Raw genomic sequence first — 26,140 nt, forward strand, 5'->3', positions numbered from 1 at the left:
GCAGGACCTCAAAGGTTGTAATCTCTGGATTACTCCCGGTGCCACGTGCTAGTGAGTATAGGAATAGGAAGATAGAACAGATGAATGTGTGGCTAAAGGGATGGTGCAGGGGGGAGGGCTTTAGTTTCCTGGATCACTGGGCCTGCTTCTGGGAAAGGTGGGACTTGTACAAGTCGGACGGTCTACACCTGAACCAGAGGGAGACCAATATCCTTGCGGGGAGGTTTGCTAGCACTGCTGGGGGGGGTTTAAACTAACTTGGCAGGGGGATGGGATACAGAGTGGAGCTTTAGTAGGGGGTGATTTACAGCCAAATACAGAGGAAAAAACAAGTCAGCTGGGAAGGCAGACAAAATATGTGAGGGCAAAAGGAAATATGGCAAGGCTGGAAGGCATTTATTTTAATGCAAGGAGTCTTGCAAATAAGGTGGATGAACTGAAGTTGTTGTTGAACACATGGGAGTACAATATTGTTGCTATCACGGAGACATGGTTGAGGGAGGGTCAGGACTGGCAGCTCAATATTCCGGGGTATAGAATCTTCAGGAGAGATAGAGGGGGGTGTAAAAGGGGAGGGGGTGTTGCAATATTAATTAAGGAGTCGATTACTGCTGTAAGGAGGGATGATATATTAGTGGGTTCCTCTAATGAGGCCTTATGGGTAGAACTTAAAAACAAAAAGGGGGCAAGCACCTTGCTGGGAGTGTACTATAGGCCCCCAAACAGTCAGGGGGAGATAGAGGAACAGATATGTAGGCAAATCTCAGAGAAGTGCGAAAATAACAGGGTAATAATAGTGGGGGATTTCAACTTCCCCAATATTAATTGGGATAGTCAGAGTGTGAAAGGCTTAGAGGGTGCAGAATTCTTAAAGTGCATCCAGGAGAGCTTTTTGAGCCAACATGTAGAAAGTCCTACAAGAGAGGGGGCGGTACTGGACCTAATTTTAGGGAATGTAGCCGGGCAAGTGGTGGAAGTGTCAGTAGGAGAGCATTTTGGCGACAGTGACCATAATTCGGTGAGATTTAAGGTGGTCATGGAAAAAGACAATGACGGCCCGGAAATAAGGGTTCTAAATTGGGGGATGGCCGATTTTAATATGATAAGGCAGGATCTGGCCAAAGTGGACTGGGAGCAGCTACTTATAGGAAAATCCACATCAAAGCAGTGGGAGGCTTTCAGAAGGGAAATAGAGAGAGTAAAGGTCAAGGGTGGGACCAACAAGCAAAGGGAACCTTGGATGACAAGGGATATACAAAAATGCATTAGGAAAAAAAGGGGGGCTTTTGGCAGTTACAAAAGACTAAAGACGGAGGAAGCCCTAGAGGAGTATAAAAAGTGCAGGGGCATACTTAAAAAAATTAGGAGGGCGAGGAGGGGCCATGAAATAACACTGGCGAGCAAAATAAAGGAAAATCCTAAGATGTTTTATAAGTATATTAAGGGCAAGAGGATAACCAGGGAAAGGGTAGGGCCCATTAGGGACCAAAGTGGCAATCTGTGTGTAGAGCCAGATGATGTAGGCGGGGTTTTAAATGAATTTTTTGCATCTGTGTTCACTATGGAGAAAGATGATGTAAACATAGAAATCGGGCAAGGGGACTGTGACATACTTGAACATATTAGCATCGAGAGGGAGGAGGTGCTAGCGGTTTTAGCAGGCCAAAAAGTGGATAAATCCCCAGGCCCGGACGAGATGTATCCCAGGCTGTTGTGTGAGGCAAGGGAGGAGATTGCAGGGGCTCTGACACAAATTTTCAGAACCTCTCTGGCCACAGGGGATGTACCAGAGGACTGGAGAACAGCTAACGTAGTACCATTATTCAAGAAGGGTAGCAGGGATAAACCAGGGAATTACAGGCCAGTGAGCCTAACATCTGTGGTAGGGAAATTATTGGAAAAAATTCTGAGGGACAAAATTAGTCTCCACTTGGAGAGGCAAGGATTAATCGGGGATAGTCAGCATGGCTTTGTCAAGGGTAAGTCATGTCTGACAAATCTGATTGAATTTTTCGAGGGGGTGACTAGGTGTGTGGATGAGGGAAATGCTGTGGATGTGGTTTACATGGACTTCAGTAAAGCTTCTGACAAAGTCCTGCATAGGAGACTGGTCAAGAAGGTAAAAGCCCATGGGATCCAGGGTGCCTTGGCGCGTTGGATCCTAAACTGGCTGAGTGGCAGGAGGCAGAGGGTGATGGTCGAAGGTTGCTTTTGTGACTGGAAGCCTGTGTCTAATGGGGTACCTCAGGGATCGGTGCTGGGTCCCTTGCTGTTTGTGATCTACATAAATGATTTGGATGAGAATGTAAAAGGTATGATCAGTAAGTTCGCAGATGACACGAAAATTGGTGGGGTGGTAAATTGTGAGGAGGAAAGCCTCAGGCTACAGGAAGATATAAACGAGTTGGTCAGATGGGCGGAAAAGTGGCAAATGGAATTTAAACCTGAAAAGTGCGAGGTGATGCATTTTGGACGGACAAATAAGGCAAGGGAGTACACAATGAGTGGTAGGACCCTAGGAAGTACAGAGGGTCAGAGGGACCTTGGTGTGCATGTACATAGATCCCTGAAGGCAGTGGAACAGGTAGATAAGGTGGTTAAAAAGGCATATGGGATACTTGCCTTCATTAGCCGAGGCATAGAATATAAGAGCAGGGAGGTTATGATGGAGCTGTACAAAACGCTGGTGAGGCCACAGCTGGAGTACTGTGTGCAGTTCTGGTCGCCTCACTATAGGAAGGATGTGATTGCTTTAGAGAGGGTGCAGAGAAGATTCACCAGGATGTTACCTGGGATGGAGTGCCTCAGCTATGAAGAAAGACTAAACAGGCTGGGGTTGTTTTCATTGGAGCAAAGAAGGCTGAGGGGGGACCTGATTGAGGTGTACAAAATGATGAGGGGCATAGATAGGGTAGATAAAGAGGAACTTTTCCCCTTAGTAGGGGGGTCAATAACAAGGGGGCATAGATTCAAGGTAAGGGGCAGGAGATTTAGAGGGGATTTGAGGAGGAACTTTTTCACTAAGAGGGTGGTTGGAATCTGGAACTCTCTGCCTGAAAGGGTGGTGGAGGCAGGAACCCTCACAACATTCAAGAAGCATTTGGATGAGCACTTGAAATGCCATTGCATACAAGGCTATGGACCAAATGCTGGAAAAAGGGATTAGACTGGACAGGGATTGATGGACAGCGCAGACACAATGGGCCGAAGGGCCTCTTTCTGTGCTGTAAAACTCTATGACTTCTCTAGTCTACCCACGTAACTGAAGTCCCTCATCCCTGGAACCATTCTCATAAATCTTTTCTGCACCCTCTCTAAGGCCTTCACATCCCTCCTAAAGTGCGGTGCCCAGAATTGGACACAATACTCCAGTTGAGGCTGAACCAGTGTTTTATACAAGTTTATCATAATTTTCATGCTTTTGTACTCTATACCTCGATTCATGAAGCCCAGGATCCCATAAGCTTTTTTAACTGCTTTCTCAACCTGCCAAAATCATGGATGTTATGCTCCCAGGTAAGCGAGACCCAAATAAATTAGGTAAATCTGTGTGGTAAACCACTGTTTGTTGTTGTTGTTGTTGCACACTGTTGAGCCTATGCATGCCTCAGCTGACTCCGCCCCTGGCTCCACCCACATGCCCGGGTTTAAAGGTGACTGCTCTGCAGCCCCCTGCCCTTTTGGATACCAGGCAACCACGAGAGGCATGCTCTGTTCTTTGCTAATAAAAGCCTATTAATTAACTCTCTGTCTTTTATGAGGAATTGATAGCGCATCAATTTTATTAGCAAAACAAAATGTCGGCTACAAATGCTGAACCGACGGTGCCAAACGCTGAGCAGCAGGCGCTGCTGCGAGCCCTCAGACCAACATGCCTGGACCTAGACCCCCAAGAAGTGGGTTCGGCTACCAAATTCGCAGAATGGCTGCGTTGCTTCGAGGCTTACCTGGAAGCCTCAACTGTGACCCTAGACGAAAACAAGCTGAAAATCCTGGCCTCAAAGGTGAGCCACCAAGTTTATACACTAATCCAGGACGCGACGACCTATGCGGCTGCTATCGATCTGCTTAAAGGGCAATACGCACGCCCGGTAAATACGGTCTATGCCAGGCACCTCTTAAGATCCCGCAGACAGCAGTCCGGGGAATCGGTGGAGGCTTTCCTACGGGCACTACGGATACTCGGCCGAGGCTGCGATTGCAAAGAAGTATCAGCCGCAGCACAGACGGAGGGACTGATCCGCGATGCTTTCGTTGCGGGTCTAAGGTCCGACTACTCCCGGCAGAGACTGTTGGAGAAGGGAGAAATAGACCTGAAAAAGGCAGTATCCCTCGCGCTCTCGCTCGACGCGGCCCACAGGAATATGGACGCTTTCTCCCCTAACCGCTCCGCACCGTGGACGCCGCAACCTTGGGTCATGGGACCGCCACCTCCAACTGCTGCAGAGATGTCCAAGGCACAGAAATTTTATTTTTGTGGCCAGGCAAAACACCCCAGAGCATGCTGCCCGGTGAAAAACGCTACCTGCTCCGGCTGCGGGAAGAAAGGACACTATGTCAGCGCCTGCAAAGGTAAAACCGCTAACGCCAGCAGCGCCGTGTGCGAACCGTGGGGGCAGCCATCTTGTCCGCCATCTTGGGCTCCCCCAGCCGCGTGGGGATCGGGATCATGGGCGTCACCATTTTGTCCGCCATCTTGGACGCCTCCAACTTCAATCACGGGGGACCCGGACTCAACCACCGCCTCATCTGACGACCACATCGACTCGCTTGACCATACGCTGGCCTCCGTGACGCTGGACCAATCTCTCCCTCATCAACTGTCCAGGTCCATGATGGACATTACGGTAAACGGCCGCGCCACTACCTGCCTTTTTGACAGCGGGAGCACGGAGAGCTTTATCCACCCCGACACGGTGCGCAGTTACTCTCTCCAGGTCCTGCCGACGTGCCATCGGATCTCTATGGCTTCCAAAGCCCAGTCAGCGGACGTCGGTGGCTACTGTGTAGTGACCCTTTCAGTACGGGGCACAGAATACAAAAATTTTAAACTTCTGGTCCTGCCCCATCTCTGCGCTGCCGTTCTACTGGGGTTGGATTTTCAGTGCCACCTTAAAAGTGTCACATTGGCGTACGACGGACCCCTCCCCCCACTCACAGTCTGCAGCCAGCAGCTTTTAAATCGCCCGCCGCGCACCATTTGCAGCCTCTCCACCCTTAAAGTCTCCCCCCCCTCCTTGTTCGCTAACCTCACCCGCGACTGTAAGCCCATCGCTACCAAAAGCAGGTGTTACAGTGCCGGGGATAGGAGCTTCATTAAATCCGAGGTAGCGAGACTCCTGAAGGAAGGGATTATTGAGAGTAGCACCAGCCCATGGCGAGCACAAGTGGTGGTAGTGAAGACTGGCGGAAAACAGCGCCTAGTTATTGACTACAGCCAGACGATCAATCGCTACACCCAGTTGGATGCATACTTGTACTATGCTCAGTGGGTGCCCAACTATGCGGACAAAGCCAGACCCCTCATCAAGTCCGCCTCCTTCCCCCTGACAGCAGAGGCATGTGCAGCCTTCACTCTCATAAAAAGAGATATTGCGAAGGCCACAATGCACGCAGTGGATGAGTCCATCCCTTTCCAAGTGGAGAGCGACGCATCCGACTTTGCCCTAGCTGCAACCCTTAACCAGGCGGGGAGACCCGTGGCCTTTTTCTCAAGGACCCTCCAGGGCCCCGAGATTCGACACTCCTCTGTCGAAAAGGAGGCTCAGGCCATTGTGGAAGCTGTGCGACATTGGAGGCATTACCTGGCCGGAAAACGATTTACCCTGCTCACTGACCAGCGTTCAGTAGCTTTTATGTTTAATAATAAGCAGAGGGGCAAAATCAAGAATGACAAGATCTTGAGGTGGAGAATCGAACTCTCCACCTACAATTACGATATCTTGTACCGGCCCGGGAAACTCAATGAGCCCCCAGATGCCCTATCACGTGGTACATGCGCCAACGCGCAGGTTGATAGACTGAAGACCCTCCACAATGACCTCTACCACCCGGGGGTCACCAGGTTCTTCCATTTCATCAAATCCCGTAACCTGCCCTACTCCATCGAGGAGGTCAGGACCATGACCAGGAACTGCCAAATCTGTGCCGAGTGCAAACCGCATTTTTATAGGCCAGACAGAGCAAGCCTGATCAAGGCCACTCGCCCCTTTGAGCGGCTGAGCGGCGATTTTAAAGGGCCCCTCCCCTCCTCTGACCGCAATGTGTACTTCCTCAATATAATTGACGAGTACTCCCGTTTCCCGTTTGCCATCCCTTGCTCAGACATGACCAGTACCACGGTCATTAAATGTCTGAATGACCTCTTCGCCTTGTTCGGTTTCCCTAGCTATATTCATAGCGACAGGGGCTCATCCTTTATGAGCGACGAACTTCATCAGTACCTGCTCGCGAGAGGTATTGCTACAAGCAGGACCACCAGCTACAACCCCCGGGGGAATGGCCAGGTGGAAAGAGAGAATGCGACGGTCTGGAAGGCAGTCCTTTTAAACTTGAAATCTAAGGGCCTTCCGACCTCTCGCTGGCAGGAGGTCCTCCCTGCGGCGCTCCATTCCATTCGGTCACTGCTTTGTACAGCCACCAATGCCACCCCTCATGAGAGAATGTTCTCCTTCCCCAGGAAGTCCACATCGGGGATCTCGTTACCGACATGGCTGACTTCTCCAGGACCCGTCCTACTGCGGAAGCACGTGAGGTCCCATAAGACGGACCCCCTGGTCGAGAGGGTGAGCCTCCTCCATGCCAACCCTCAGTATGCTTACGTGGTGTACCCGGACGGGCGGGAGGACACAGTCTCCATACGAGACCTCGCACCTTCGGGTGCTCCCGAAACACTTCCTTTGCCACCCACCACTGCCCACGCCTACCCCCAGTATGCTTACGTAGCGTACCCGGACGGGTGGGAGGACACAGTCTCCACACGAGACCTCGCACCTTCGGGTGCCCCTGATACACCACCATCGCCACCCACCACTACCCACACCTCGACCCCTGTAGACGGCATGCCGCAGCCCCAGGACCCGCCATTGACTACACAACCTCTCAACGAGACGCCAGGTTCGGCGTTGGATGCTGCACCATCACCGCCGCTGCTACGACGATCAGGACGGCATACAAGGCCACCTGATAGACTTAATTACACGAACTTTTAGTTTACACGAACATTTAGTACACTTCACCCCGCCGGACTCAATTTTAAACAAGGGGTGAATGTGGTAAACCACTGTTTGTTGTTGTTGTTGTTGTTGCACACTGTTGTGCCTATGCATGCCTCAGCTGACTCCGCCCCTGGCTCCACCCACATGCCCGGGTATAAAGGTGACTGCTCTGCAGCCCCCTGCCCTTTTGGATACCAGGCAACCACGAGAGGCATGCTCTGTTCTTTGCTAATAAAAGCCTATTAATTAACTCTCTGTCTTTTATGAGGAATTGATAGCGCATCAATCTGTTGCCACTATCAGCTGATACTGATGGAAATGTTTCTAGTTTGTAGCCTCTAGAAGCTTTAAAAAGTGATTTCTGGAGTTTGAAGTAATTTTTTGGAGTAGTTTTTTTTTGCAGTGCACCTCTACAAAAGGTGGACTTGCTTCTAATAGCCCGAGTCTTTATCCACCTAAAGCAAGTGAGTTTCCCAATGGGCATTCCCTTGTTCACCATTTTAATGAAAGTGGAGGAATACAGGATGGAGGTAAGGAGAATGATGCAGCATCTGAGGAGGATGTGATCACAAGATGTTCTGGACCGATGGACTATTTTATGTGCAGATAGCACCCTCTGGTGGTGGTTATGTGTTAGCAGTGTGTTTGTATGAAGCAGAGGTCATTTGACCTTTGTTCCTTTCTTCCTGTGTGAGGTCATTTGACCTTTGTTCCTTTCTTCCTATGTGAGGTCATTTGACCTTTGTTCCTTTCTTCCTGCGAGGGGTCATTTGACCTTCGTTCCTTTCTTCCTGCGAGAGGTCATTTGACCTTCGTACCTTTCTTCCTGTGTAACCCAGGAAGTAGAATCCCAGGAAGTAGCATTCCAGGAAGAACCTGGCAGTAATGGAGGATTCCATGAGGGTTTCACAATCCAATGTAATCTGATTTCATATGTTAGGCCAAGCGCAAGATCTGTGAGTAACTTTGTTTGTTAGCATAATAGCAACGTTGTCAGAGTAGTATTTTGACAATAATATGTTTATAAAAGGTTAATATTTGATAGTTACAGAAGTGAGTCCAAGTGTTAGTTAGTTATACAATTAATCTATTCTACTGTTGTAAATATGTTTATATCTTATGTAATATCGAATGTATAGTACTCAGTTTATGTACAAAACATACTTTATCTTTGTTTACAGTTTCACAAATTTGTTCAAGTAAAGCTTCAAAACAGCAAATGGCTTCACGAAGAATTATTTTGAATAAGTGTTTAACTTGCTGGATAACTAGATAGGAGCACGTCTAGCGTGGCCAGTACAGTGAAAAGATATCAGTGAAAAGATAGCAGAATGGCTAGTTGTGAAGAGCGGAGCAGGAGGAACCCAGAGTAAGCCTTAACCTCGTATAGCACATCTACCTCACATCAACATGTCAGAAGATAACGAAAATGTTTTGCAGCGAGGAGAAGACCTTAAACAGGCAGACGAAACTGTAGAAGGTGACAATCGGTCTATAAGCTCCGGTTACGTCAGATCGCAAGCTGGTTCATGGTCATCAGGTGGTTCTAGAATAAGCGTGACTATCGCCAGAGCACGGGCTAAGCTAGTGGCAGCTCAAGCCAGAGCTGCGCATGCGAACAGTGAAATAGAAATAAAAGTAAGACAGGCCCGTCTCCAAGCTGAACCCCAAGCTGAACAGGCCCGACTCTAAGCAGAACAGGCCCGACTCCAAGCTGAATTCCAAGCGGAACAGGCCCGTCACCAAGTGGAACGCCAGGCTGAACAGGCCCGTCTCCAAGCCACATTAGACTCTCTGCAGCAACAAAAAGAGATAGATGCTGCATTAGCCGAGACACAAGTATTCGAGGCAATTTTGGAGGGAGCTGATCCCGAGACAGCTTACAAACCTTTAATACCCGTTTCGTGGCAGAGTCCACAACAGCGCACCATAGATTACGTGAGCGACCATGCCGACATACAGTTTACAGGAGAAAGGGATGAAGGCCCGCACATCTCTACAGACGCAAGCACTTCGTATAACATGCCACAAGTTGCCAATCAAGGTCAAAGCAGACGGCGTGCCTCAAGCCGCAGAGTCTCCCCCAGCAGAACGGAAGACACGGTGCAGAGGAATAGGATGCCGAATAGAGAAAGTCAGAGGCAAATCCCCGCTCGGTTCCTTGAGACCCCCAACAGAACCCCTATTCAAGGCAACCCTGGCATAGGTCCCAGCACCTACGACCTTGCCAAATACCTTGCACGCACCCAGCTGGTGACTTCGGGGTTAATCAAGTTTGATGACAGGCCAGAGAATTATCGGGCTTGGAAGTCCTGCTTCCACGATGCCATATCGGGCTTAGGCCTGTCGGCAGGAGAAGAGCTCGGCCTCCTTATCAAATGGCTCGGCCCAGAGTCCGCCGGACAGGCCTGCAGGATAAAAGCGGTCAATGTGGGACAGCCGCCAGCGGGGTTGAAGAAGGCTTGGGCGAGGCTGGAAGAAAGCTACGGCTCGCCCGAAGCCATTGAAAGGGCTCTCTTTAACAGGTTGGAGAACTTTCCGAGGTTGACGAGTAAGGAACCCCAGAAGCTCCGCGACCTTGGAGATCTGCTGTCGGAACTCGAAGCCGCAAAGCAGGACGGCTACCTACCCGGTCTATCGTACTTAGACACTTCCAGAGGGGTAAGTCCCATCATTGAGAAGCTTCCATTTAACCTGCAGGAGAATTGGATAACATTTGGATCAAAGTTCAAGCTAAAGCACAATGTGGCGTTCCCACCATTCTCTGCGTTCGTTAAATTCATCCGTAAAGAAGCCAAAGCCAGGAACGACCCCAGCTTCAACTTCTTCTCCTCCCACCCAGCACTTGCCAGAAGAGACAAGTTCGACAGACATGGAAAGTCACCAATATCTGTCCACAAAATGCAAGTGTCCTCAACTGAGCACACAAAGATTCAGAAGAAACCTGAGGGTATGAGCAAACAATGCCCTATCCACAACAAGCCCCATCCTTTAAAGAAGTGCAGAGGCTTCAGGGAGATGTCCCTGGAAGATCAGAAACAATATCTTAAAGAGAACTCTATATGTTTGAAGTGCTGCTCTTCCACGAGCCATCTCGCCAAGAACTGCAAGGTAGATGCAAAATGCACTGAATGTGAAAGTGATCGGCATGTTTCAGCACTACACCCAGGCCCAGCTCCTTGGAAGTCAGAGACGCCTCCTCCTGCTTCAGAGCATGGCGGGGAGAGAGAGGGAGCTGCTGGTCCGGAGATTACATCCAGGTGCACCGAGGTGTGTGGAGAAGGAGTGAGTGCAAGAGCATGCTCCAAGATATGCCTCGTTAATGTGTACCCTGTAGGACGTCGCCAGGAATCTGAAAAGATGAAAGCACACTTCCTAGAATTTGTCAAGAAAATGCTTGTCAACGATCATGCAGAGATAGCTCCTCCACTCCAGGAAGGCCAAGAGTGTTGGTACCTCTCTTCCCTCGGAGTCTATCACCCCAAAAAGCCGGAACTGATCCGCGTGGTGTTTGACTCCAGTGCACCATTTCAGGGAGTCTCTCTCAACGACGTACTCCTCACAGGGCCCGATCTTAACAACAGCCTCTTGGGAGTGCTCATGAGATTCAGGAAAGAGCCCGTCGCCATCACTGCCAATATCCAGCACGTTTCATTGCTTCGTGATGAAAGAAGACCACAGAGACTTCCTCCGCTTCCTGTGGCATCGGGACAATGACCCCAATAGAGACATTGTGGACTACAGAATGCGTGTCCATGTCTTTGGGAATAGCCCATACCCTGCTGTCGCCATATATGGACTGAGGAGGGCTGCCAAGGAAGAAGACGATGACTTTGGCAGTGATGTGAGAGGGTTCATCGAACGAGAGTTCTATGTCGACGACGCACTGAAGTAATTCCCGACCGAAGCAGAGGCCATCAGTACCCTCGGACGAGCCCAGGAACTACTTGCACTATCCAACCTCAGGCTGCACAAGATAGCCTCTAACAGACCAGCAGTGATGGAGGCATTCCCCCCTGAAGATCGTGCTAAGGACGTCAAGGACCTAGACCTCTTCACTGATGACGTCCCCTTACAGCGTAGCCTAGGAGTGTCTTGGAACATAGCAACAGACACGTTCACGTTCCAATTCTTAGATGACAAGAAACCCTTCACACGTAGAGGAGTGCTCTCTACAGTCAACAGCCTATACGACCCTCTCGGCTTCTTAGCCCCTGTCACCATACAGGGCAGGTTGCTCCTCAGGGAACTCTCCACATGCGCTGAAGAGTGGGATTCACCTCTCCCTGAAGAGATGGAAGCAGAATGGGACAGATGGAGAGACTCACTCCAAGACTTACAGGAGATCCGAATACCTCGCTGCTATTCGTCTTTCTCTCCTTTAAATGCCCAATTCAAAGAGTTTTGTGTCTTTGCAGACGCATCCGCTAAGGCCATTGTAAGTGTGGCTTATCTGAAGGTCACCACTCAAGAAGGACAAAGCAAAATCGGCTTCGTCTTTGATAGAGGCAAGTTGGCGCCCCAGCCAGACCTCACCATACCCAGATTGGAACTGTGAGCAGCAGAACGCAACCTACCCCCTCACAGCAGTCTACGGAAGCTGCATCCTATTGTCAACACCGACGGACTGTCTCTGAGGTGGTTCTTCTTTTGTCGCCAGAGGACTCCAGTGACAAGTAGAGTTCGGACTATGTGGCGTCGTTAACGACCCCAGACGGGGAGTGTTCTGGACCGATGGACTATTTTATGTGCAGATAGCACCCTCTGGTGGTGGTTATCTGTTAGCAGTGTGTTTGTATGAAGCAGAGGTCATTTGACCTTTGTTCCTTTCTTCCTGTGTGAGGTAATTTGACCTTCGTTCCTTTCTTCCTGCGAGGGGTCATTTGACCTTCGTTCCTTTCTTCCTGCGAGGGGTCATTTGACCTTCGTTCCTTTCTTCCTGCGAGAGGTCATTTGACCTTCGTACCTTTCTTCCTGTGTAACCCAGGAAGTAGAATCCCAGGAAGTAGAATTCCAGGTAGAACCTGGCAGTAATGGAGGATTCCATGAGGGTTTCACAATCCAATGTAATCTGATTTCATATGTTAGGCCAAGCGCAAGATCTGTGAGTATCTTTGTTTGTTAGCATAATAGCAATGTTGTCAGAGTAGTATTTTGACAATAATATGTTTATAAAAGGTTAATATTTGATAGTTACAGAAGTGAGTCCAAGTGTTAGTTAGTTATACAATTAATCTATTCTACTGTTGTAAATATGTTTATATCTTATGTAATATCGAATGTATAGTACTCAGTTTATGTACAAAACATACTTTAGCTTTGTTTACAGTTTCACAAATTTGTTCAAGTAAAGCTTCAAAACAGCAAACGGCTTCACGAAGAATTATTTTGAATAAGTGTTTAACTTGCTGGATAACTAGATAGGAGCATGTCTAGCTCGGCCAGTACACAAGATAATAACCCCCACAAAGAGTTTATAGGCCACACAGATCTTATGAAGATCTCAGTAAGGACCACTGCATGAGAAGAGTATGGTTCACAGAAAAGATTGTAGGAGAGTTATGTCAGCTTCTACATGAAGACCTGCACCAAGATCACCTGTCCAAACAGCTTTGTCCATGGCTGTGAAAGTAACCACTGTATTCAATTTCTATGCCACTAGCTCCTTTCAAACAGCCACGGTTAGACCACTGTAACATCACACAGGGTGCTATCTGGTCATTCATTCGCCAGGTCACTGATACAATTTTCAGGAATCTGGGAAATTCAACAACAACAACTTGTATTTATATAGCACCTTTAATTTAGTAAAACGTCCCAAGGCGCTTCACAGGAGTATGAGAAGACAAAAAAAAATTGACACTGAGCCGCATGAGAAATTAGGGCAGGTGACCAAAAGCTTGGTCAAAGAGGTAGGTTTTAAGGAGCGTCTTAAAGGAAGGGAGGTAGAGAGGCAGAGGGATTTCGGTATGGAATTTCAGAGTTTAGGGCCTAGGCAACAGAAGGCATAACCACCAATGGTTGAGCAATTATAATCAGGAATGCTCAACAGGGCAGAATTAGAGGAGCGCAGATATCTCGGGGGGGGTGGAGGAGAATACAGTGATAGGAAGGGGCGAGGCCGTGGAGGGATTTGAAAGCAAGGATGAGAATTTTGAAATCGAGGCGTTGCTTAACCAGGAGCCAATGTAGGTCAGCGAACACAGGGGTGATGGGTGAACAGGACTTGGTGCGAGTTAGGACACGGGCAGCCGAGTTTTGGATGACCTCAAATTTATGTATGCAATGCAGGATGACAGCAAGGCAGCCGTGTGATAGGGCTGTACATCTTTCACAAGTTGCTGGTTTCCCAAAGTTCAGGATGCAATAGATGGCACAAACATACACCTGTGAGTTCCTACAGTTAACCCTTTGAACTTTGTGAATAGAAAGGGATTCTACTCAGCGTTCAGATAGTGTTCGACCAGCTCCAAAGAATTCTGTGAATATAATGGCCCAGAAATTCGGGTCTCCACGGGTGAGTACGCACGGGGTTCTCACCCGTAGGCCCAATGGAAGTGCCGGTTTCCTGCATGCACTGCGCATGCGCGGGAAACCGGCACTTCCGTTCCCCTGAAAGCAGGGGTTCAGAGGTCGAACGCGTGCGCGGGAGAGGCTGCGCGTGTGCATGGAACTTCGTTTTTTTTTTTTACAGGTTTTCCCGGGAGGGTAAGCCTGCAGAATTTAGAAATGTAAAAAGCAGGCGTAAGGCCTGCTTTTTACAAGGTAAGTGGTGAATTAATTAAAATTAAAACATTTTTTCCACAGGTTTATTATTTTTAAATACTTTAAAGCAAGGTAAGTTTATTTTTAGCCGTTAGAAAATAAAACTATTTTTTTCAAAAATTTAAATTATTGTTTAAAATAGTTATTTCATGTAATTTATAGTTTATTTAAAAAATGTGATTTTTTAAAAAATTTATTTGAAGATTTAGTGATGTTTTGTAGGAAGAAAGGGCCCGTAGTATTTCTAAGTTTGACAGCACTTCCTGTCAGACTTATGAAGCATTCCCTGCTCTGATTGGCTCCCCATGGCCCACGTGATCCCAGGGGACGCTTCGAACTAACTGCGCCCCTAGGATACGCAAGCACTGCGCGCCGGCAGCTGGACCAGGCCCCGGATCGGAATTCCACGGGGGCCCAGAGCTCAACGGCCGGCGCGCTAGGTAAGTGCAGATCGGGGGCTTGCACCCGCGGGAAGCCCCCGACCCGAATTTCTGGCCATTAGCATATTGTCATGGTGCTGTCATCCTCAGGATTTCTAACCTCTGATCTGTTCAAGAGAGTGAAGTGTGCAGATGGCTTTTGGGTAATAAGGCGTACTCCTTCTATGGATAATGACCCTTCTGCAAGTGGCAAGAACAGAAGCTGAGGAGCATTACAGCAAGGTGCATACCTTTACTAGAGTGGTCGTAGAGAGAACTATAGACGTCTTGAAGGTCGCGACAGCGTAGGAAGGACACTGCAATACGTGCCTGAGCATGTCTCCTGTATTGTGGTAGCTTGCTGTGCCCTGCAGAACTTTGATATCGAGAAATGCCTGGATGTGGAGATCCTGGGGAAGCGGCCTCAGTTGTCTTGGAGGCAGAGGAATACGGAACAGAGCCTCATGAAAACCATCCCTCAGGATTTCTCAGTGCCAGCTGCAAGGAGAATCTGACTGTAAATAATTAATGAGGCATTTTCATTTGTTTAATTGTTCTGTCTATTTGTCACCACTGCCACTACTCCATTTCTCCCATCTTCATGAATAACTGAGCACAAACTAAAAGTGCTTTTTATAGAATGGTTACAGCACGGAAGAAGGCCATTTGGCCCATCGAACCTGTGCCGGCTCGCTGCAGGAGCACCTCAGCTAGTCCCACTCCCCCGCCCTTACTCTGTAGCCCTGCAAATATTTTTCCTTCAGGTACTTATTCAACTCCCTTTTGAAAGCCGTGATTGAGTCTGCCTCCACCACCCTTTCAGGCAGTGCATTCCAGATCCTAACCACTCGCTGCGTAAAAAAAGTTTTTTTCATGTCGCCTTTGGTTCCTCTGCCAATTACCTTACATCTGTGTCCTCTGGTTCTTGACTCTTCTGCCAATGGGCACAGTTTCTCTCTATATACTCTGTCCAGACCCCGCATGGTTTTGAACACCTCTATCAAATCTCCTCTCAATCTTCTCTGCTCTAAGGAGAACAATACCAGTTTCTCCAGTCCATCCACATAACTGAAGTCCTTCATCCCTGGAATCATTCTTGTAAATCTTTTCTGCACCCACTCCAAGGCCTTCACATCCTTCCTAAAGTGCGGTGCCCAGAATTGGACACAATACACTTGTTGAGGCCAAACCAGTGTTTAATACAGGTTCATCATAGTTTCCATGCTTTTGTACTGTATGGGGACGAAATTCAGCTCCTTTGAGGCGTTAGCGCCTCCAGGGGGGGGGTGCTAACGGGGCGCAAAGGGGTTATCATTCAGGGGAGGTGGACAACGACAAGAGCGCCTCCCGTGAAATTCGGCGGGACGTTGCTGAGGCGCTACCCGATAGCGCCGCGCCCCCGCCGGGCCACCACGCCTCCGGCAATGACATCATCGCCGTGCACGGCAACCCCTTAGCGCCCCGCCACGTCCCCTTACCATCCCTAGGCAGAAATTTGGCTGCACCCCATGAGGCTGCCACAGGCAGTGTCAGCGCCAGCCTCGCGGGTCGTGAGCCGGGCCAACCTCCGCTCACGGGGCGGTAGTTAAAGGGGAGCTGCAGTCGCGAGTCGCGCCGCCATTTTCTTTTTGGTCCCGGGCTGCTGCCTTGGCACCATGCCACCCTGGTGGCCTAGTTGGGGCCATCAGAGGCCCTCCAGAGTGTGCAGCGGCCATCCCCTTTAACTGAAGGGAAGGGGCGTTGAAACACGGCAGCGCTCTGCTGACGATCGCGTCCCGACATCGCCTCAGTTACCACCCCACCAGGAAGTGGAGCGCTCCACTTCCTGGGTGGGGCGCTCCACTTCCTGATAGGGTGGTAACCGAGGCGATGTCATTACAACCTTATTTGTGAATTTTAGATATACTATGCTCCCATGGGTTTCTTAACATGCTTTTCTTTCACCTCTTTTTGTGCTTCTCCTAGGTCCAACCTGGGGGCTAGTATAGCTGAGAGGAGGTTGGTAGCTCTTATGCATTCGCTAGCATCCTGCAGGTTGACTCCAGTCATCGCCATTCTATTGGGCTCAGGAACTTTGTATCTGCCAATCAGCAGATTGGCTGGTCTAATGGCTGCTATCATATTCTGAAAGTCCTGTAGCCTGGTCTTAAGTGCCAGAACACAGGGTTCTGCCTAATCTGTTCCCTACTGCCTCCAGGTCTGCAGTCTGTACTTCTATGGAGGATGAGGCAACCATTAGTCCTGCGCCACTTCTGAGATAGGTGATTCTACAGATTCTAATGAAGCTGCCACACTCCATTGATGCCTGCAATGAGGAAAGAGCTTCCATGATGTTATCGCAAATGAGGACTGTACACTTCAGCCTCATACCCATCAGCTTTTTAAAAAAGTTCTCAGGATGTGGGTGATGTTGGCAAGGCTTATTACTCAGAGGGGAGTGCTACCACTTAGCCAAGGTGGTTACTTGTGCAGTGCTATGTAATGGCACAGAATCACTGCTGAAATGAATGTAAACAGCTGCTTCATGCATACCACTGCAATTCCTCACAAGATCCATCATTGATGAGAGTCTTCAGCCATCTCAGGCTGCACTCTGAAATTCTCTGTCAAACTCCTCCATCTTGTCACATCTCTCCATAACGTCAAAAGTCTCCTTAAATTGATAGAAAATTGATTTTTGTTACATGTACTCAAGTGACAAGTGGAAGTCAGCACATTCCATTGATGTGTCTGTACTGTACTCTATTCATTACTATATTTATGTATAACCACAGTTGGTGGCATTGCCTGACCATATATTTATTATCCACAGCAGCCAACAAAAATTCAAGAGTCAGAGTCTACACGGAGAAATTTGGATGTGGTCTTCCTGGGATTGCATGTCTTTCATCCTTCTCCGACACCCAAGCTCGGGATTTAGAAAAACCTGAACCAACCAGTTTGCCAGGCTCCCCCATTCCCGCCTTGTCCTCAAGGCAGGTTATACAGGGCCATTTGAAGAATATTGACAAACTTGATCAAGGGTCTCCATGCAAGGCTAATGTATATTGTAGTGACACAGCTCTTTATTGCCCTGCAGAACAAAGGAGCAGCAGAAGTCAAGTTAGAGATATGCAAAAGTAGAAAAGTTGGGTTTTTTCGAACACAAGAGCTTTACAGATAGCTCTACAGAAGCAGAGGGCTGTAGTACAAGTCTCTCAAGTGAGCCCCTTCCCAATTATGCCACTTCAGTACCACGTTCCGCCAGCTAGCCAAACTGCACCATGACAACTGAGAAGAAAGGGACCACATAAGCTAAAACCACCTTGAATCCCACCCAACAAGTTGCATTTATTGGTTTGAGAGATGATATTTATGAAAGAAAGTACAAGACTTCACAACAACAAGGAAACAACAAGTCTAGTTTTGTTCAGGCAAGGCCACTACAACAATTCACAGATGTGGCACATGGTCATCAGGATGGCACTCAGCACTACTATACAACTCTTCCAACGCACTTTAGTGATTCACTGCACTTCTCGGGGATGAGTACTCAGCACGCAAGGGTCCCAAAACTATACAATGATCAAAGGAATATGCATGCTCCAGAAAAGAACATAATGGGTCAATGTAGGAAAGTCAACATGCATTATTCAAATACTTCTTCATACAGGGTTTCCGGAATGATTTCGTCAAGTAGCCATACCGAGCAGCAACTAGGTAGTAGTCTGATGAAACAAACAACCAACCAAGTCAACCAGCTTTTCACTACTTCTTCTAGAGAGGATCATTTCCCTGATGGGGAGGATACCAACCAAAGTAACTTTACAGAGGCGCGCGTTGGAACCATGAACTGCCAACCTAGTTCAGAAATTGATTGCAAAAATGATCAGAAAGAAAAGAACCTCTCCACGCCTAGGCACAAAGATACTGAAGTAGACCCTAAAACTTTGCCTAGTGAAAAGAACACCAATCAAACATGCACCAAAAATACAAATAATGTTGCTAACATTAAAAAATATGTTGACGTTGCTCCAAACCCTTCAGTAGAATCCTTGTGTCGACATTCCATTAAATTATTAGTAGTCCATAATGTTCCCTTGGATGACGTCGTTTTGAATGGCAAACAAGAAAAATAAGAACATAAGAACATAAGAAATAGGAGCAGGAGTAGGCCAGTCGGCCCCTCGAGCCTGCTCCGCCATTCAATAAGATCATGGCTGATCTGATCCTAACTGCCAATCCACTATCACAGAACCATCTCCTGAATCTAACAGAATTAGACACACGAAATAGGAGCAGGATCAGGCTACATGGCCCCTGGGCCCGCTCCGCTACCCACAGGGCCACGACCAATCCGAACCTAGACTCATGTCCAAATTCCTGCCCGCTCCCCGTAACCCTTAATTCCCTTTACTTCTAGGAAACTGTCTATTTCTGTTTTAAATTTATGTAATGATGTAGCTTCTACAGCTTTTTGGGGCAGCATATTCCATGGACCTACCACCCTCTGAGTGAAGTAGTTCCTCCTCATCTCAGTTTTGAAAGAGCAGCCCCTTATTCTAAGACTATGCCCCCTAGTTCTAGTTTCACCCATCATCGGGAACATCTTCCCTGCATCCACCCGATCCAACCCCTTCACAATCTTATATGTTTCAATAAGATCGCCTCTCATTCTTCTGAACTCCAATGAGTAGAGTCCCAATCTACTCAACCTCTCCTCATATGTCCATCCCCTCATCCCCGGGATTAACCGAGTGAACCTTCTTTGTACTGACTCGAGAGCAAGTATGTCCTTTCTTAAGTATGGACATCAAAACTGTATGCAGTATTCCAGGTGCGGTCTCACCAATACCTTGTACAACTGAAGCAATACCTCCCTATTTTTATATTCTATCCCCCTAGCAATGAAAGCCAACATTCCATTGGCCTTCTTAATCACTTGCTGCACCTGCATACTAACCTTTTGAGTTTCGTGCACCAGGACCCCCAGATCCCTTTGTACTTCAGTACTTTCCAGTTTCTTGCCATTAAGATAATAACTTGCTCTATGATTTTTCCTGCCAAAGTGCATAACCTCACACTTTCCAGTATTGTATTCCATCTGCCAAATCTCTGCCCACTTACTTAGCCTGTCTATGTCCCCTTGAAGATTTTTTATGTCCTCCTCACTCACTATTTCCCCCCCCATCTTAGTATCATCTGCAAACTTTGATATGTTACACTCGGTCCCCTCCTCCAAATCGTTAATATAGATTGTAAAGAGTTGGGGACCCAGCACTGACCCCTGCAGAACACCACTAGTTACTGATTGCCAGTCTGAGAATGAACCATTTATCCCAACTCTCTGCCTTCTGTTAGATAGCCAATCCTCTATCCATGCCAGGATATTACCCCCAATCCCGTGATTTTTTATCTTAAGCAATAATCTTTTGTGTGGCACCTTGTCAAATGCCTTTTGGAAGTCTAAATACACTACGTCCACTGGTTCCCCTTTATCCACCCTATATGTTACTTCCTCAAAGAACTCCAGCAAATTTGTCAAACATGACTTCCCCTTCATAAAACCATGCTGACTTTGTCCTATTAAATTATGATTATCCAAATGTCCTGTTACTGTCTCCTTAATAATGGACTCTAAAATTTTACCTACCACAGATGTTAGGCTAACCGGTCTATAGTTTCCAGCCTTCTGTCTACTGCCCTTTTTAAATAAGGGTGTTACATTAGCAGTTTTCCAGTCTGCCGGGACCATTGCCGAGTCCAGGGAGTTTTGGAAAATTATTACCAATGCATCCACAATCCCTACTGCCACTTCCCTCAAGACCCTAGGATGTAAGCCATCAGGTCCAGGTGATTTATCCGCCTTGAGTCCCATTATTTTACCGAGTACCACTTCCTTAGTGATTTTGATCGTGTTTAGCTCCTCCCCCCCTTTAGCCCCCTGTTTGTCCAGTGTTGGGATATTCTTAGTGTCTTCTACTGTAAAGACTGATATAAAATATTCATTCAGTGTTTTTGCCATCTCCATATTCCCACCATTAATTTCCCGGTCTCATCCTCTAAGGGACCAACATTTACTTTAGCCACCCTTTTTCTTTTTATATAACTATAAAAACTCTTACTATCTGTTTTTATATTTTTTGCTAATTTACTTTCATAATCTATCTTCCCTTTCTTAATCAATCTTTTTGTTATTTTTTGCTGTCTTTTAAAGTTTTCCCAATCCTCTATCCTCCCACTAGATTTGGCTACCTTATATGCCCTTGTTTTTAGTCGAATACTATCCTTAATTTCTTTACTTAGCCACGGATAGCTGTCTTTTCTTTACACCCTTTTCTTCTCAGTGGAATATATTTTTTTTGGAAGTTGTAAAATAACTCCTTAAATGTACACCACTGATCGTGTATCATCTTACCCTTTAATCTATTTTCCCAATCCACTCTACTCAATTCCGCTCTCATACCTTCATAGTCTCCTTTATTCAAGCTTAGCACGCTTGTTTGAGATCCAACCTTCTCACCCTCTAATTGAATATGGAATTCAACCATGTTATGGTCACTCATTCCAAGGGGATCCTTTACTAGGACATTTTTAATTAATCCTGTCTCGTTACACAGGACCAGATCTAAGGTTGCTTGCCCCCTGGTCGGTTCAGTTACATACTGCTCAAGAAACCCATCCCTAATACACTCAATGAACTCATCCTCAAGGCAGCCCTGCCCAATTTGATTTGTCCAATTAATATGATAGTTAAAATCCCCCATAATTATAGATGTTCCCTTATTACAAGCCTCAACTATTTCCTGATTGATACTCCGTCCAACAGAGTTGCCACAGTTCGGAGGCCTATAGACTACGCCCACTAGTGTTTTTTTCCCCTTATTATTCCTTACCTCCACCCAAACTGTTTCATTGTCCTGATCTTTTGACCCAATATCATTTCTCTGTATTACAGTGATTCCTTCCTTTATTAACATAGCCACCCCACCTCCCCTTCCTTCCTGCCTGTCCTTCCTGATCGTTAAATAACCTGGTATGTTTAATTCCCAGGCATTGTCACCCTGCAGCCATGTTTCTGTAATGGCCACTAGATCATACCCATATGTAGTTATTTGTGCCATTAACTCATCTATTTTGTTACGAATGCTACGTGCATTCAGATAGAGAACTTTCAAAGATGTTTTGTGACACTTAGTTCCTGCGTTTGCCCTTTTTATTACTTTACCTTTTACTCCATACCTTCTGCCCCTTCCTGACATGCTCTGGTTTTTAATTTCCCCACTGCTACCTAAGTCTATGACCTTCTCTGTTGTCATTTGTATTATTTGCTCTCTAGAAACCTCCCCCCCACTAGTTAGTTTAAAGCCCTCTCTACAGCCCTAGTTATATGATCCGCCAGGACTCTAGCCCCAGCACTGGCCAAGTGAAGCCCATCCCAATGGAACAGCTCCCTCCTGCCCCAGTACTGGTGCCAGTGTCCCAGGAAGCAAAACCCATTTCTCCCACACCAGTCTTTGAGCCACGCATTTAACTCTCTAATTTTATTTGTCCTAGCCAAAATTGCTCGTGGCTCAGGTAATAATCCAGAGATTATTACCCTTGTGGTTCTGCTTTTTAATTTGGCCCCTAGCTGCTCAAACTCCCTCAGCAGAACCTCCTTCCTTGTCCTATCTATGTCGTTGGTACCAACGTAGACCACGACAACTGGATGCTCCCCCTCCCACTCCAAGGTAAGTGGCCTTTACAGGAAGGACAGCCTCACAAAGGCTCAGCTTTATGGAAATCTGCTGAACTAACAGTGCAAAGTCTATGCTAAATCAATGATGTTGAAAATAATGAATTGCATGCTTGAATGTACAATTTCACAAATGTGTACCGTATTAGTGAAAATGACCTGATTGAGGTTTAAAGTATTTAATTGGAATATTTGATTCTTATGTGGAGGTTAACAAGTGATGCCTATAGCTTTTTATTCCACCAGACTGAACAAGATGGTTGAATTCTTAAATTACCAGGTCAAAACAAACTGTGACCGATTTCTTTGTACTTTTTTCACATATATAGTGAATGACAAAGCTGTCTGCATTGTGTGCACAAAGCATTCTCCCTATTGCTGAAGATACAGAATTTGTTTTGAAAGTGCTTAATTAAGAGACCTGCTAAGGTCAAATATAGACAAAGTTAATACGGCTGTTAATATCGCTACTGATTGCTCCTTGTAACTCATAGCTGCATAGTGCCAGCTGCTCCAGGTCTGAGCTCTCCTGCTTCCCTCTCCACGTCTTTGTCTGGCTTTTATTTCCTTAGCTCATCTAATAGCTTTAAGAATACCCTTTTTCACCAGTTTCCCTTTTCGCACTTATCTCCTCCCTCCTCCATGGATTGCCCATTCTTCTATACCGTCCCATGTCCATTTCCAGGTCGCAAGAATGGAGGTCCTCGATGTTGGGGGTGGGGGTGAGCCAGAGTGGCAGCAGCCAAGGCTAGTTTTGTGGAGCCTGAAGGAGCACGTCTACTCCTCCCTGACCCCACAATAAAAAGAGCAGCTTACTTTTGGGATCCTCTTCAGCCAGGCTGGAACTGATACCGGCCGGCATGTGCACGCCCCAGAAATGGCAATCAGGGTCCTATGTCATAGGACCCCAACTGGAATTTTAAATGGACCTCACCGCCTGACTCATGGGGGGTCCGCTTCAGCTGCCTAGCTATTGGCCCCGAGGATTGATGCCATGGCCACAGCGACAGTGGCAACGGGGCAGTAGGTCTTTCCTACCATTTTCAGGGCAGTACCACCTCATTTCTACCAGGTGGGAGGCCTGAAAATTAAGCCCATCCTTTCTAGAATTCTCTCCCAAAATCAACTTTAACTTTATAGCGCCCTGCCTTCAAAAGCCTCCTAAAAACCCATCTTTTCAACTATGCCACCGATCTCTCGCTTCCCAGCTCTTCCACCCCTTTTCCTGCTTGTTATCCTACCTCTTCTTCCTTGTAGTGTTCCAAAGTGTTCCTTCATGTGAGGAGTGCTATATAAATGTTGAAGTGCAGTAATAATTATTTTTCTGACTTTACGAGTCCTAGTCAAAAAATGCATTCTTTAGACTGCTGCAAAGGACAATAACTGCATATTGATATAGCACATGTTGATCTCAAATGTTTACTCCAGCCTCGAACAAGCCCTGTTCCGAGTCCCAACGGACGACAAGCTGATCCTCCTTGGCGATTTCAACGCCAGAGTTGGAAAGGACACAGACCTCTGGAGAGGTGTGATCGGCAGAGAGGGGGTAGGGAAAGCCAACTCCAACGGTACCCTCCTCCTGTCGAAATGCTTAGAACATGGCCTCGTCATAACCAACACCTTGCTCCATCAGAGAGACAAGTACAAGGCTTCATGGCAGCACCCTCGTTCCAAGCACTGGCATCTGCTGGGCTACGTCATCGTCCGAGTGAGGGACCGCAAGGACGTCCGCATCACTCACGCCATGACAGGAGCTGATGACTGCTGGACAGACCACCGCCTAATCCACTCTGTCATCTCCATCAATGTAGCCCCAAAACAGCGGCGACAACAGAAACAATGCCGCAGGAAAATTAACGCTGGAACACTCAAAGACCCCGCTATGAAAGCCCTATTCAGCCTGCGCCTCACATCCAACCTGACGACTCCCAGTGATGCAGAGACACAGAGTGCCCACAACGTCTGGTCTGCACTCAAGGCCTCCATAATCAGCACCTGTGAAGAGAGCTAATTTACAGAACAGACGGGAAACTGTTCAACCTCCGTCGCCTCCAGTCCAGATCCAAGGTCGTCCCATCCTCTGTCGTCGAATTACAGTATGCAGATGATGCTTGGGTCTGCGCTCACTCGGAGGTCGAACTCCAAACCATTGTAAACACCTTCACCGAAGCATACGAGAGCATGGGCCTTACACTAAACATCCGTAAGACAAAGGTCCTCTACCAACCTGCCCCCGCCACACAGTGCTGCCCCCTGATTATCAAAATCCACGACAAGGCCTTGGACAACGTGGACCACTTTCCATACCTCGGGAGCCTACTGTCAACAAGGGCAGACGTCGACGACGAAGTCCAACACTGTCTTCAGTGTGCCAGTGCAGCCTTCGGTCGCCTGAGGAAGAGAGTGTTTGAAGACCAGGGCCTCAAACCCGGCACTAAGCTCATGGTCTACAGGGCAGCAGTGATACCTGCCCTGCTGTATGCCTCAGAGACATGGACCATGTACAGCAGGCACCTCAAAGCACTGGAGAGGTACCACCAACGCTGCCTCTGCAAGATCCTGCAAATCCATTGGCAGGATAGGTGCACCAACGTCAGTGTTCTTGCTCAGGCCAACATCCCCAGCATCGAAGCTCTGACCATGCTCAATCAGCTCCGATGGACGGGTCACATTGTCCGCATGCCCGATACGAGACTCCCAAAACAAGCGCTCTACTCAGAGCTCCTGCACGGCAAGAGAGCCCCAGGTGGGCAGAGGAAATGCTTCAAGGACACCCTCAAAGCCTCCTTGAAAAAGTGTAACATCCCCACCGACACCTGGGAATCCCTGGCCCAAGACCGCACAAAGTGGAGGAGAAGCATCCGGGAAGGCGCCGAACACCTCGAGTCTCTTCGCCGGGAGCAAGCGGAAGCCAAGTGCAGGCAGCGCAAGGAGCACACGTCAACCCAAGCACCCCACCCACCCGCCCCTTCAACCACCGTCTGCCCCACCTGTGACAGAGACTGTAGGTCCCGCATTGGACTAATCATTTTTAATGTGGAAGCAAGTCATCCTCGGTTCCGAGGGACTGCCTAAGAAGAAGATTCTGCACTCCTTTTCATGTGCATTGTTCTTTTCCATTGTAGCTGTCTTTATTTATATGTAAAGTGTTTTGCAAGAAATCTTGTTTCTGACTTATTTCACATATAAATACAAAATCTTGATCCAAAAGTACAGTGTTATCTAATTATTCCATTGAATGTCGACAAAAGGATAGAGGCCCATGTATGGGAATCAACAGGTAATTAAAAACAATATATTGCGCCTCATGAATCTACCAGAATCTTTCAATAAAATAACTATATTAATAGATGGGAGATAACCAGTAATACATGGCAACATCACAAGCCACTGAACAGGGTATGTCTACTGACGCTTTTAAAGATTGGGACATACAAAAGAGGAAAAATAATAAACATAAACAAACCGACCCTTTTAGTGGACTAAAAGGAGCACATTACTTTGACAGTCTTTTTCTTTGGAACCTGGCTAGCTATCTAGGAATATGTCAGCTTTCTTCTTCTGCCTAGACCTTACTGGCCTCCCTCTAAGCAAAACTCTGACATCCCAGCATATGGGTCTTTGTTGTTTGCTTTCCTGTCCCACAGGAAGTTGGGACTCAGCTCTTGATCTCTCCTTCTGTTCATGGCTGGCCGGAAGAGCTACTAATCAAGAGTGCTATTGTCCCCACCCCAACAAGTGTGGGTCTCCTGCTATTCTTAAAATGAATGGGACTGTATTGACATAATGAATCTAGCATAAGTCAATTCACTTTTATTGTCTCACTAAGGGTAGTAACATTCCACATACTGGTCTAGCTTTAATGCACATTCTACCCCGTCCCCCGCCCCTCCCCCTATTCTCTGGCTGTTGTAGCAATTTCAATCCTTTAAGAGCTGGATTTAACTTAAAGGTAACAGAACTAACCTTCATTTATATAGTGCCTTTAACACAGAAAAACATTCCAAAGCACTTCACAGAGG

General features: G+C 47.4%; 1 protein-coding gene across 2 annotated transcripts in view; it reads right to left on the bottom strand.

Annotated features, from left to right (window-relative positions):
- wdr25 (WD repeat domain 25) overlaps positions 1 to 26,140 on the bottom strand; it is a 157,257-nt gene that overhangs the window by 2,847 nt on the left and 128,270 nt on the right. The window lies entirely within an intron of this gene.

This window comes from Somniosus microcephalus, chromosome 12, assembly GCF_052327205.1.
Source record: "Somniosus microcephalus isolate GS21.2 chromosome 12, FLI_Smic_1.0, whole genome shotgun sequence".
Lineage (NCBI taxonomy): Eukaryota > Metazoa > Chordata > Chondrichthyes > Squaliformes > Somniosidae > Somniosus > Somniosus microcephalus.